Source organism: Anopheles gambiae, chromosome X, assembly GCF_943734735.2.
Source record: "Anopheles gambiae chromosome X, idAnoGambNW_F1_1, whole genome shotgun sequence".
Classification (NCBI taxonomy): domain Eukaryota; kingdom Metazoa; phylum Arthropoda; class Insecta; order Diptera; family Culicidae; genus Anopheles; species Anopheles gambiae.
Genome location: NC_064600.1, coordinates 26247770 through 26260203, shown reverse-complemented (window position 1 = coordinate 26260203; position 12434 = coordinate 26247770). Strand labels below are relative to the sequence as shown.

The following is a 12434-nucleotide window of genomic DNA, read 5'->3' as shown; positions in this document are numbered from 1 at the left end:
AAAAAGCTTGCTATCTGCGCAAAGCATAGAGATTTGGCGGAAGTTTGACAACACTGATCTATCGCCTTTTTTGAATACCGGAAAAGCCAAAGCTTTCTTCCATACAGCAGGAAAATACCCTGAACGGAGTGACTTGTTGTACAAACAAGTCAAGGGTGGAGCCAAGGATCCGAATCACTTAGTTACAACAATACCGGGTATGTTGTCCGGACAACACAACCTAGACGGCTTCAGTCCCAAGGCAGCTAGGAGAACATCTTCGACCCAGTAGGACGGCAGAGGAAAGCAGAGGAGTGTTGTAGGGAACTGGTAACGTTCTGATTTGGCTAAGCCGTTCGACAAGCGCAGCTCTATAGGCAGATGATGACAATCAATTGCTACTATGATAAAAAGTGATATTGCCGGCGGAGAGCGTTGTTGCAGGATATCGTCGTACAAACAAATCAAATTGAGGTAGGTATTCGATGCATTATTTATTTTGATAATCGGGTACAATCTGTTACTATTCATACAATCAAGAAGAAGGCAGCAGTTGTTCGTTATCCTCGAGTTTTCATAATCAACTTGGAGCGTAAGTAGATTTGTTTCATCGGACATCCAATTATAACAAACACATTTCGTTAGTTTTACACGCCACGTCGTCAATAGTCGAACAGATAGTCGGGGCGAGTACCGGCTTCGAACGACGAAATCCGTTCGACGCTCATGAGAGAATGAGAATCATGAGATACAACTGTCAAGCATTTAAAGACGTTTTTATCTATGATTCAGGGATGGTTAAGTTTTGAATTTTGATTTTTTTTGCCGTTGGTATTGGATTTCATTCGTTACATCATTATTGGATGGTTTGTTATCAATTATAAGGCAGCTTTACTCACTTTTGTTAAATTTGAATTCAAGTTATTTCAAATGTAGGAGGGACGACAGGATTGGAATTACTTTATATAAAATGTATAAAAATACTGATTAATTTTATTGTAACGAGTTATTTACATGGTGATATATGTGATATATATATAAATATATATATTTATAGAACTTTATTATTTAAGATATTTTTATGTATATTTATTTTCAGATATATTTTATGTTTTTTATATAAATTTTCGAAACTGAAGAAAACTTTTTTTATTGGAAATAGATCACAAAACATTTTCAAAATGTTACATACACTGGTGGACATAAAAATAGGAACTTTTTTCTGTGACCGAAAAACATAGTGCTTGTCGGAAATATTTGGTAGCCCTGAAAAGGTCTGTTTAAGTGGTTGTTGGGAGGTGGTGTTGCGGTGTTCAACAGAGCGGAAACATATTCTAACGGTCAATGTGTTGACCGTTATTCGCTATCACTTCCTCAAAAAAACACACAACAAAGTTTTTTCCTATCTTTTTGTCCACCAGTGTACCTCTAAGTTCAATTCACTTCAATCATTTAAAGCAAAATTTAAAGCAAAACAAAACATTGAAAACAACATTCGTTCCAAATCCGCAGAGCAAAACCTCGCGGATTTCTCCCCATACAAACGGGAACGTTCGACCCCGGCAGGTAGAACTCATTCTTTCGGGCGCTTCTTACGGTCTCTCAATGGTACGTTATTTTAAAACTGAGCGTCAATTGAGCGCCTTCTGACAACCGCGGCGAACGGATCTCGTCGTTCGAAGCCCACCCAACAGTCAAAAGCCGAAGATTTTATATTGACCTTTCGTTTTTTCTATCTGTCTCTCGCTCTAATTTGAGTGATTTTCCCTTCGTGAGTATCCACGAGCTCCCTCGTGTGGTTGTTGTTGTTGGAAGGTGAAACCGAAACCCCTTCGTGCGCTGCCAAAATCAGCGAAGAACGAAATGGAGTGGCTCAAGCGAAAAAACGAAAAAAAATGACGAACGAGTGTGCTGTGACAATAAAACACACACGCACAAGGCGACACCCGAAATCTGGTGCGATACCGGCTTTCAGTGGAGCAAGTACACACATGCACACATTTGACCATACCAGCGCTCTGTTCTAGTGCAGGTAGTTTTCTGCAGTCCACGGTGATACTGCACACAGCCACGCACTTGGCGATACAAGCTGTGTGATGCGGTGCGGTGGACGGTCAGAATTCAGTGGTGCAAATACACACATGCAACTCTTGGCGACACACGCTCTGCTGTGCGGTGAGAGTTGTGTTCTGTGTCCAGTGGTGCAAATATACACACACACGCTCTTGGCTACACACGCAGTACAGCGCGGTTGGCTTGGCAGAAGCGCATACACACATTCACGCAGTAGGCTTCACTTTCAGTCCAGTGAGGTTGGTGCTTGTGTGGTGTTTCAGCGCTTGGCGGATAAACCCCGTAAAAAATGGAGTTTTGTTTAATTTGAGGTAAGTAAAAGTGATTAAAATTATCAACCAACATCCCCCCTTCTAATTAATATCATTTTTCTTCCATTTCATGTGTGTTTCACGGCGAACGGAGACAACAAAAACCTGTGGCTGTGTCGTAGTGTTGGAGCAGGTGGCCCGTACAGTGCAGCGAGAAAAACCAGGAGCAACAGCGATGAGGAGCAGAAAGTACTGTGCTGAATTTGTTTTTTTTTTCACTGTGCGAGTGTAAAAAGTGTTTTTTTTTTAAATTATGTGCGTTGATTTAGAATTAAGTGCAGTGGTTATTGTGCAAGTGTTGTGTTTTTTTGTATTCTATGTTGGTTCGATATTCAATAAATCGAATTACTATAGTATAATGGTGTGCACTGTATCATTTCGGAAAGAAATCCTGGCAAAAAAGGGGGAGGGGACTACCCAGCCTACAATTTCCGAAGGCGCCCCGTGTAAAAAATGTTTACTGTAAGCTTTCCTTAAGTTTTTACACTAGCAGCAGCTAAAGTAAAAACTTTCAGTGCGGCACAAACCGACGCACACATTCAAATGGTTGGATTGCTGGTCCTGTTTACGCATACATTTGTATTTATCCCTCCCCTTATATTTTCGGATTGCTGTTTGTAGTAGTGACGCTTTTTCTTTTTGCTTTATGCACACTTTCGCATGCTGTTTATTGGTGTTACTCTTTCCACATACGTTTTGGAACACTCACACTCTGTATACGGCAGGATGCTTCACCCCTTCCAAATGCTGCGGTTGCTTTCTGTTACCCTTCCTCTCGTTCTTCCTTCTACCCTTTGCGCTAGGATATCCTCGACTGGTGCTGCGCGTGTTCAGCCGGCGCCTGTCTGGAAATGACGTCACGGACTGATGCTGCGCATGTTTAGCCGTATCCTATGCATCCTTGAAGTGCGCTCTTCTACGTAAGAACTGTGATGATATCTGTTGATGAAAATTAACCAATAATTAAACCATGTGTTTAAAAAAAAACAACTAAACAACATTTTGCACATAGGATGATAGAAACGCTTACCTTGATATTTTAAAACCGGACATCGTCCTTCCGTGGGCAACCGTCGATTAACATGCGCGTGCACCTGTAACTTTTTAGACGACGAGCGTTAGTTGAATGTACCCATTGAAGCACACACGCGGATAAGAAACTTACCTTAGAAATTTACAAGGATAAATCATTCCATAATTGAAGAAGAAGGAACACGGCACAAAACGTAAACGAGCAAAATACGGGGCACAAGAAATCACACATCACTCCAACACATCCTTCCACAGTGAAAGTTCTGGACAGACTGAGGATGCCTAACACCCGGATGAGCGCGATAGCAGAAAAATCATGGGAGATCAAGAGAGATGGGTAGTCTTGGTTTAGCGGAATACGCATGCAGATGCATGCGTGTGTGTGACTCGAAGGATATCGGTTTCCCCTTCTCCCGTCTTTCGTTCATAGGCCACACGATCGGCGTTGTGCCGTCCAAAATCTAGAGAAAAAAGACATGCTCTCTCGCTTTGGCACACAGGAAAGTTTTTCAATAGCTTCGGTTTTGCTGGTTGGGTAATTAAACGAAGGTTCGTGCAGACCCCCGTTCGGGTTTTGCGTCGGCCTCGGGTTTGCTTCGGCTTCGGGACCCGACGGATCACTTGAATAATTTCGCCAATTCAAGTTCTTATTCAAGCGCGTATTCAAAGGATCTCTGAGTGCTGGTGACCGGTGGGAGGCCTGTATAAGCGACTCCTACTTTTTCTTCTTCTTCTGCTTTGGCACAACAACCGTTGTCGGTCAAGGTCTGCCTGTACTCACTAGTGAGCTTGGCTTTCAGTGACTTTTTGTTACCATAGCAGGATAGTCAGTCCTACGTATGGGGGTACGGTCGATTCGGGGCTTGAACCCATGACGGGCATGTTGTTAAGTCGTGTTGTCGTGACCGTTGACGACTGTACCACCAGACTGGCCCAAGTGACTCCTACACTATTTTAAAATGATAAATGTCAACTTCGACTCTTACCAATAGGAAGAAGATGAAATCACAAAAATAGTCCAAAGAAACCACAAAAATTCTCAAAGAAGAAAATATAAAACCGGTGGAAATAACTAAAAAACACGAAACAGACACATTATGACGAACAAAATGCTGATTTGCTACACCATACAAAGTTTACTTAGTCAATATATTTGAGTTTAAAGTGCAGTGATATTTATTCAGGTTTTAATGTGACTGTTTGGCGTACGCGTCCGTGTATTACGAATCCTTTTACGACAATGGGGCCCTTCACGATTCTAGTCAGTTTTTTGTATGGAGTTTGACAGTTGGAGGCTGAAATCATGTAACCACTTCATACAAAACCATCCCGCTGTGCAAAGCGGCGGAAGAACTCATGACGTTCGGAGAATTTTCTCATGCCTTCCTTTTCTCTCCAACGGCAAATTTGTCAAGCAGCTCGTTGAGCTACCCGTCCCTGGCTCTGCCTCATATCCCTCGCCTGAGCGCACTGTCGAAGGTTTGGATGTGTTGGTGTGTCAGACGGCCAATCGCTGTCAGCCGTCGTCCGTGCTTTTTTCCTCCATAGCGCTATCTCTTTCTGGCGTGTGGATAATGCTCTTGAGTTACTGTGGCGCTTAAATGATTAAATGATTAATGGCAAATGATTATCCAGCCACGGGGCCCCAACGACCATCTTTCGCGGGCCCTTGTCGCTAATACTCTGTCCACTTGTACAAATATGCCATACTACATACTAGAGATCTTCGACGACCGCCTAGTCCGCCTACCGGTAGATCCGCCGCTGGTTCATGACGGTGTTTTTTTATTGTGGAGGTGCATCTTTCCCCCTGCCTGCAGCGTATGCATCGGGCAGGAGACAGTGTGACAGTATGCAAGTTGCCCGGTGGATAGGAGCAATCCCGCGGCACCTAATTCCTCACATCTACATGCCCGTCGTGGGTTCTAACCACGTATGAACCGTCCGCCGTAGTAAGAGCAAACTATCCGGCGACGTGATACTGAAGTCCTGAAAAGGCCAATATGATCGCGTAGGCTATTACGCCAATGATAATAATAATAAGAAGAAGAACTTATCATAACAGTCCACACCCGGGGAAAAGTTTGTCTTGACTTTGTTGCTGCAGGATCTACCGTTGTGACGAGACAAATGCACGGAATGCACTCGACCAAAACATGAACCTACCGATCCGAACCCATTCCAAGGTATTGCCGGTCAATCGGCGTCATGATACCGACTCCAAGCCAACAAGCCGCCAGATTCTGGACGGACAGGTGCAGCACCATACGCTCACCGTAATAAACAGATGCAGAATGCTCTTTTGTATGAATTCAATTCAAAATGTTGTTTCCACTTGCGTCCGCTAGCTGAATTAGAAATAAATGTGCAACAAATCACACGCACGTTTGCTTAGATCGTGTGTCTTTTTGATACCCCCAACAGCAGAGCCGATCGCAAAGATGCCAATGCCAATGGTTGTGTTGTCTGTCAGGTAGCGAGATCGAAAATGCGTGGTATTTTGTAGCCGCAGCGGATGAAAATGTACGCATCAGAATCAAATAGTTTTGGGGTTTCAAAACGCACGCACACACACAAACACACAAACACGCGCGCGCAAACTCACACACACACACACACACACACACACACACACACACACACACAAATACACACACACACGCGCGCGCGCGCACACACATGCATGAACGCGCGCACGCCAGCACGCACGCACACACACACGCACCCCCGAAGTCGCGCAAGCACGCACTCCCCCCCCCACTAGAAAAACCCCCCCCCCCTCCCCCCCCCCCGCATGATTACGGCTACCTTATCGGTAGATCGGTTGGTTCAGCTTTCTTGTAGCATCCTCATCCCTAGCGCCGGGCGGGGTGGGGGATCGCGACATGATAGAGTGAACGGCCACTTTCCATGCGCTGTGTGTGTGTGTGTGACGAGACCCGAAAACGCGAGACAGATTTCGGCACATTAAAAAAATATTTTATTGCCACTATACACTGTGCTACATGATGCTTAGAAGGTCGTTGAAGCATCAAACATGTTCAAATTAAAAAATATTAGATTAGTGTTAGACGTTCTCCTACGCTTGTTTTAAATAGGCTTCTTCACCCTCGATTGCCACGGGCATCGAATGGTCTCATCAGCAGCGGCACGAAATAAAATAAACCATTAATACACCGATAACACTTTGAATCCCAATCCAGCTTCTCCCACAGCGTCTCAAGGTCACACACAAATTAATAAATGCTAACACCCACCAATAACAATACACAACCGCAATGCACATATGTGAACCAACGCATACACCGCAACAGCCAATCAGCTGGCGGCGGAAAGCACGGGCAGAAGCGCCGCAAGTACAAGTAAGGCAAGGCAGGGTGAGGGAGGGAGAAGAAGCGGACAAAAAAATGGGCGCCAATTTTTTTAAATTTTTTTGACCGTTTTTTTTTGCTCCGCCGCCATAAATAGTTCGTCCATTTCGCCAGCAGATGGCGCTAAACTTGCTCGACCCAGCGCAGGAATCGCTGAAGTCCAGCGCGGGGAACGGGCCAAAATCTGCGCTGGCCAGCGCAGATTTTGGTGCATTTTCTGCGCTGGAAACTGCTCGAATTTGCGCAGCGGGTAGAATTAGAATCGAGTACCTGCTCGAAAACACGGGTTTGCTTACATTTATCCCAAGGTGCATTAAAGAAATCAGGTGATCGAATCTGGAATCAAAGTGTATGTAGTCCAGGTGGTCTTATAGCATTTTTTTTATAACCAAATTTGAATATCACTTTTTGACAGAATGAGTGAAACTTTTGCTCCAACGAGCTTTCTGGAGGCTTGACGAATACACAACACACTCTTAAAATCTTTATTCAGAAGCAGAAGCGATCAAAATCAGACTTCTAAATGTATACACTTTGGGAAAGGCCCACCTGTATATTATACCCACTTAGATAGTTGCCCGAAAACAGCTATACAATGCAAACAACTGATAGGCTGAAATTTCGATCTACCAACATAAAACGTAAAGGACCCCATACAAGATAAAAAGATATAAAAAACGATCCAGTACTAACGATAAATACCCATAAATTTGTGGAGACCTTAACGCACTACACCGGATGTGGAATTGTGCCATTGCTAATCAAGCAGGTATATGTTCATTGTTGAAGAAATACAATAGTTTTCCATGTGTTACCCAGACTCTGCCACATACCTTCCATCAAACTCTAGACAAAGCCCGTCTACATTAGATGTCATTGTAACAGCTAACAATATTGATATTTCTACTCCAATCACACTCACCGAACTTGCTTGCTGCTGAACCATTTGACAATAAAATTTCAAATAAAAAAATATATGAGTAATGAGTAAACCCAACCAATTAGAATAAAACTACTCCAGAGCAAATTGGAGCTTATTCAAAAGTAAATTAACAACCAATAATAACATAACTGAAATGGATCTGTAGTTGTGGAGTTCAAACGGATCGTTTTGGACATTAGCTCACTCCCGGTTCATTACGTTGAGAACGTAGGTTGCTCAAAAGCACTCATGAGTGCTTGAGAAAATGATCGTTGAGAAACCCCATGGCCCCGCGGCCTACTAAACCTGTCAGTTAATGCCAAATCAGCAGTCTATGAGAAATGAGAACATCTCCAGGCTCAACCATGGTTTATTGGTTGTTTCTGATTTTTTGTTCAATGGTTCCCACAGTTGTCTAACTCGTTCCCACGATTTATTGAGCGCTTCGCATTTTTAAAAAAATTGGATTGTATTGATGTCCAATAGGACAATAACAAGATTATGAGGAAACTATACAAAAATATATGGTGAACGGTGAAACGGTGAAACGGTGAATAAATCGTGAGAGAGACCCAAAAAATTACATGATTCACGAGGTGAAAAGATGCAGTACGTGTTAACGAGCAAACCAGATAGTCAGTTATAGTGTAGAACGTCGATTATCCGGGTAGCTCGGGACCGGACGGTTACCGGTTAATCGATTTGCACGGATAATGGTCCAAGAAATGTCAAATTCATATAAAAATTATAAAATTCACTAGTGTTATGATTAATTCCCCGCTGCGCAAATTCGAGCAGTTTCCAGCGCAGAAAATGCACCAAAATCTGCGCTGGCCAGCGCAGATTTTGGCTGCTCTCCCGCGCTGTTCTTCAGCGATTCCTGCGCTGGGTCGCGCAGTTCGGGCAGTTCGGACAGTTCGGGCGGCGGCGGAGCAAAAAAAAAAAAAAACGGTCGAAAAATTTAAAAAAATAATGGCGCCCATTTTTTCGTCCGCTTCTTCTCCCTCCCTCACACCCTGGCTTGCCTTACTTGCGCTTCTGCCCGTGCCTTCCGCCACCAGCTGATTGGGTGTTTGTGGTGTATGCGTTGATTCATATATGTGCATTGCGGTTGTGTATTGTTATTGGTGGGTGTTAGCATTTATTAATTTGTGTGTGAGAATTGAGACGCTGTGGGAGAAGCTGGATTGGGATTCAAAGTGTTATCGGTGTATTGATGGTTTAATTTATTTCGTGCCGCTGCTGATGAGACCATTCGATGCCCCTGCCAGTTGAGGGTGAAGAAGCCTATTTAAAACAAGCGTAGGAGAACGTCTAACACTAATCTAATATTTTTTAATTTGAACATGTTTGATGCTTCAACGACCTTCTAAGCATCATGTGGCACAATGTATAGTGGCTATAAAATTTTTTTTTTAATGTGTCGAAATCTGTCTCGAGTTTTTGGGTCTCGTCACACACACACACACAGCGCGGGGAAAGTGACCGTTCATTCTATCATGTCGCGATTCCCCACCCCACCCGGCGCTAGGGATGAGGATGCGCTACAAGATAGCTGAATCATCCGTTCTACCGATAAGGTAGCCGTAATCGATCATGCGTGGAGGGGGAGAGGGGTGGTCTAGTGGGGGGGGTGGGTGTGCGTGCTTGCGCGACTTCGGGGGTGCGTGTGTGTGTGCGTGCGTGCTGGCGTGTTCATGCATGCGTGCGCGCGCGCGCGTGTGTGTATGTGTGTGTGTGTGTGTGTGTGTGTGTGTGTGTGTGTGTGTGTGTGTGTGTGTGTGTGTGTGTGTATGTGTGTGTGTGTGTGTGCGTGTGTGTGTGTGTGTGTGTGTGTGTGTGTGTGTGTGTGTGTGTGTGTGTGCGAGTTTGCGCATGCGTGTTTGTGTGTGAGTTTGCGCGCGCGTGTTTGTGTGTTTGTGTGTGTGCGTGCGTTTGGTAACCCCAAAACTATTTGATTCTGATGCGTACATTTTCATCCGCTGCGGCTACAAAGTCGATGCATTTTCGATCTCGCTACCTGAGAGACAACACAACCATTGGCATTGGCATCTTTGCGATCGGCTCTGCTGTTGGGCGTATTTAAAAGACACGTGATCTAAGAAAACGTGCGTGTGATATATTGCACATTTATTTCTAATTCAGCTAGCGGGCGCAAGTGGAAATAACATTTTGAAGTGAATCCATACAAAAGAGGATTCTGGATTTGTTTATTACGGTGCGCGTATGGTGCTGCACCTGTCCGTCCAGAATCTGGTGGCTTGTTGGTTTGGAGTAGTTATCATGACGCCGATTGACCGGCAATGCCTTGGAATGGGTTCGGATCGGTAGGTTCATGTTTTGGCCGAGTGCATTCCGTGTATTTGTCTCGTCACAGCGATAGCCCGGCAGCAACAAAGTCAAGACAAACTCTTACCCAAGTGTGGACTTCTATGCTAAGTTCTTTTTATTATTATTATTATTATTATTATTATTATTATTATTATTATTGGCGTAATAGCCAACGCGATCATGCCGGCCGTTTTAGGACTTGAGTACCACGTAGCCTGAGCCGGTGACTAGTCCCTTGCTACGGCGGACGGTTCATACGCGATTAGAACCCACGACGGGCATGCAGATGTGCGGAATGATGGCGGTGCCGCGGGCCCGCTCCTATCCAGTGTGCAACTTGCATACTGCCACACTGTCTCCTGCCCGATGCATACGCTGAAGGCAGGGGGAAGGATGCACTCTACAGTAAAAAAAACACCGTCAAGAACCAGCGGCGGATCTAACCGTAGCCGGACTAGGCGGTCGCCGAAGATCGCTAGTCTGTAGTATGCCGTATGTCTACAAGTGGACAGAGTATTAGCGACAAGGGCCCCCGGAAAGATGGTCGTTGGGGCACCATGGCTGGAGAACCATTTGCCCCCCCCCACCCCCAACACCCCCAACAGAAGCTTAGGATAACAAATTTATGCTTTATGCTTAACATGTTTAGTTCGATGGCAGGCCCCAGGGACTGCCAGTGAACTTTCCAGGATGCCGCTATCATAATCAGCTTGCGTTCTTGATGCCGGCGGAAAGAAAAGTTGATGAAAATCAGCGACGGGCTGAACGTGTAAATGCGAATTAAGGTTCTGCGCGTTACACAGCAAACCCTCCAGCGTGAGCTAGCGATTCTGTAGTCATTTTTACATTGCAGCAATTGAACTAATTGCGCTTTTTTTTGGTTTGATATGTGAAAATGCAACTTCATCGCCGCAATGTGTATAAACGGTTTTTTAAGCGCCACAGCAACTCATGAGCATTGACAACACGCGAGAATGAGATAGCGCTAGGGAGGGAAAGAGCACGGACGATGGCTGACAGCGATTGGCCGTCTGACACACCAACACATTCAAACCTTCGGCAGCGCGCCCAGGCGAGGGGAATGAGGCGGAGCCAGGGACGGGCAGCTCGACGAGCTGCTCGACAAATTTGCCGTTGGAGAGAAAAAGAGGGCATGATAAAATTCTCAGAACTCCATGATTTCTTCCGTCGCTTTGCGCAGCGGGTCACTTTGATTTAATCGATTAATCGTTTGTAGAATATTATTTTATTCAATAACTGTAGGTTTGGCAACTTTTCACGGGCAAACATGAATTTCGAAAATACCACTAAACACTACAGAGTTGCACAAAAAACTGGTTGCCCACTTGACTATCGCTGCAAATGTTCGCCGTACGTTTGAACAGCTGTCACATTTATGCGCACGGTTAAGCCGCCCGCCGGTTAATCCGCCCCCGGATAATCGACGTTCTACTGTATTTCCATTGTCATTGTTGAGTGGACAATATGCTAACATATCGCTAACTGCATCTACACTATTAGTGCAAGAGTGAAGGTGTCAAATTTTATAGGGAATTGACACGTCGCACGCAGATTTCTCCATGATTCACATTGATTTCGCAGATTCTATTGCACATTGTGAACAAATATGCTATTTGTGTATACACGCTTTAAAAGGCATGGGTGTTTGAATGTATATAGAGTTTCGTCCTGATTGTCGGATTCTTTCATAGGCCTCTCTGGAATCCCTCAAGGATGCGTCCTTAGCCCCCTTCTTTTCCTTTTATATGTCAATGATTGTACCTCTATACTCGCTCGTGATGGCTGTCTCCTGTACGCCGACTGCGTCAAGATTTTCCTCCCTGTGCCCTCGTCTACTGATTGTGGTAATCTCCAAACTGTGTTGAATTCCTTCTCTGTTTTGTGTAACAACAATGGCCTTCACCTTTGTCTTAATAGGTGTTGCTTTATTTCATTTATCAGATCTGCGTTGATTCTGTTCAGTTATTCCTTATGCGATACTGTCATACGTCGAGTATCGTCGGTAATGGATCTAGGTGTGTGCCTGGATGAGAAGCTGTCCTTTAACACACATGTTGTTTCACATGATTGTTTAATACAACTGATGTCATCAACAAGGCCAATAAGTCATAGGGACTCATTATAAGACTCGCTTCCGAAATCCGCGATCCCCTATGCTTGAAGTCTCTGTACTGCTGCTGGGTCCGACTTATCCTAGAATACGCTGCAGTTGTTTGGTCTCCTACAGGCTCGAAAGCGATGACCATGCAGGGGAGTGTCCAGCGTAAGTTTAGTCGAGTAGCTGTTCGACGCTTCCTTCCCAGTACTCATCAATCCCTTCCTTCATATCCTATCCGCTGTCGCCTTCTTGGGTTACTCCCCATCGAAGAAAGACATTCCCACATCCATGAATGT

At 44.7% G+C, this 12434-nt stretch overlaps 1 protein-coding gene and 1 long non-coding RNA gene across 10 annotated transcripts in view; both read right to left on the bottom strand.

Moving 5' to 3' along the window:
- The window catches only part of LOC5668381 (homeobox protein B-H1), a 101901-nt gene that overhangs the window by 45591 nt on the left and 43876 nt on the right, over positions 1–12434 (bottom strand). The gene's annotated exons all lie outside the window — the stretch shown is intronic.
- LOC133391828 (uncharacterized) lies at positions 2625–5058 on the bottom strand. The gene is made up of 3 exons (XR_009765292.1): positions 3529–5058; positions 3394–3463; positions 2625–3302 (listed from the first exon to the last, which is right to left on the bottom strand). It is a non-coding gene; the product is annotated as an uncharacterized LOC133391828 (long non-coding RNA).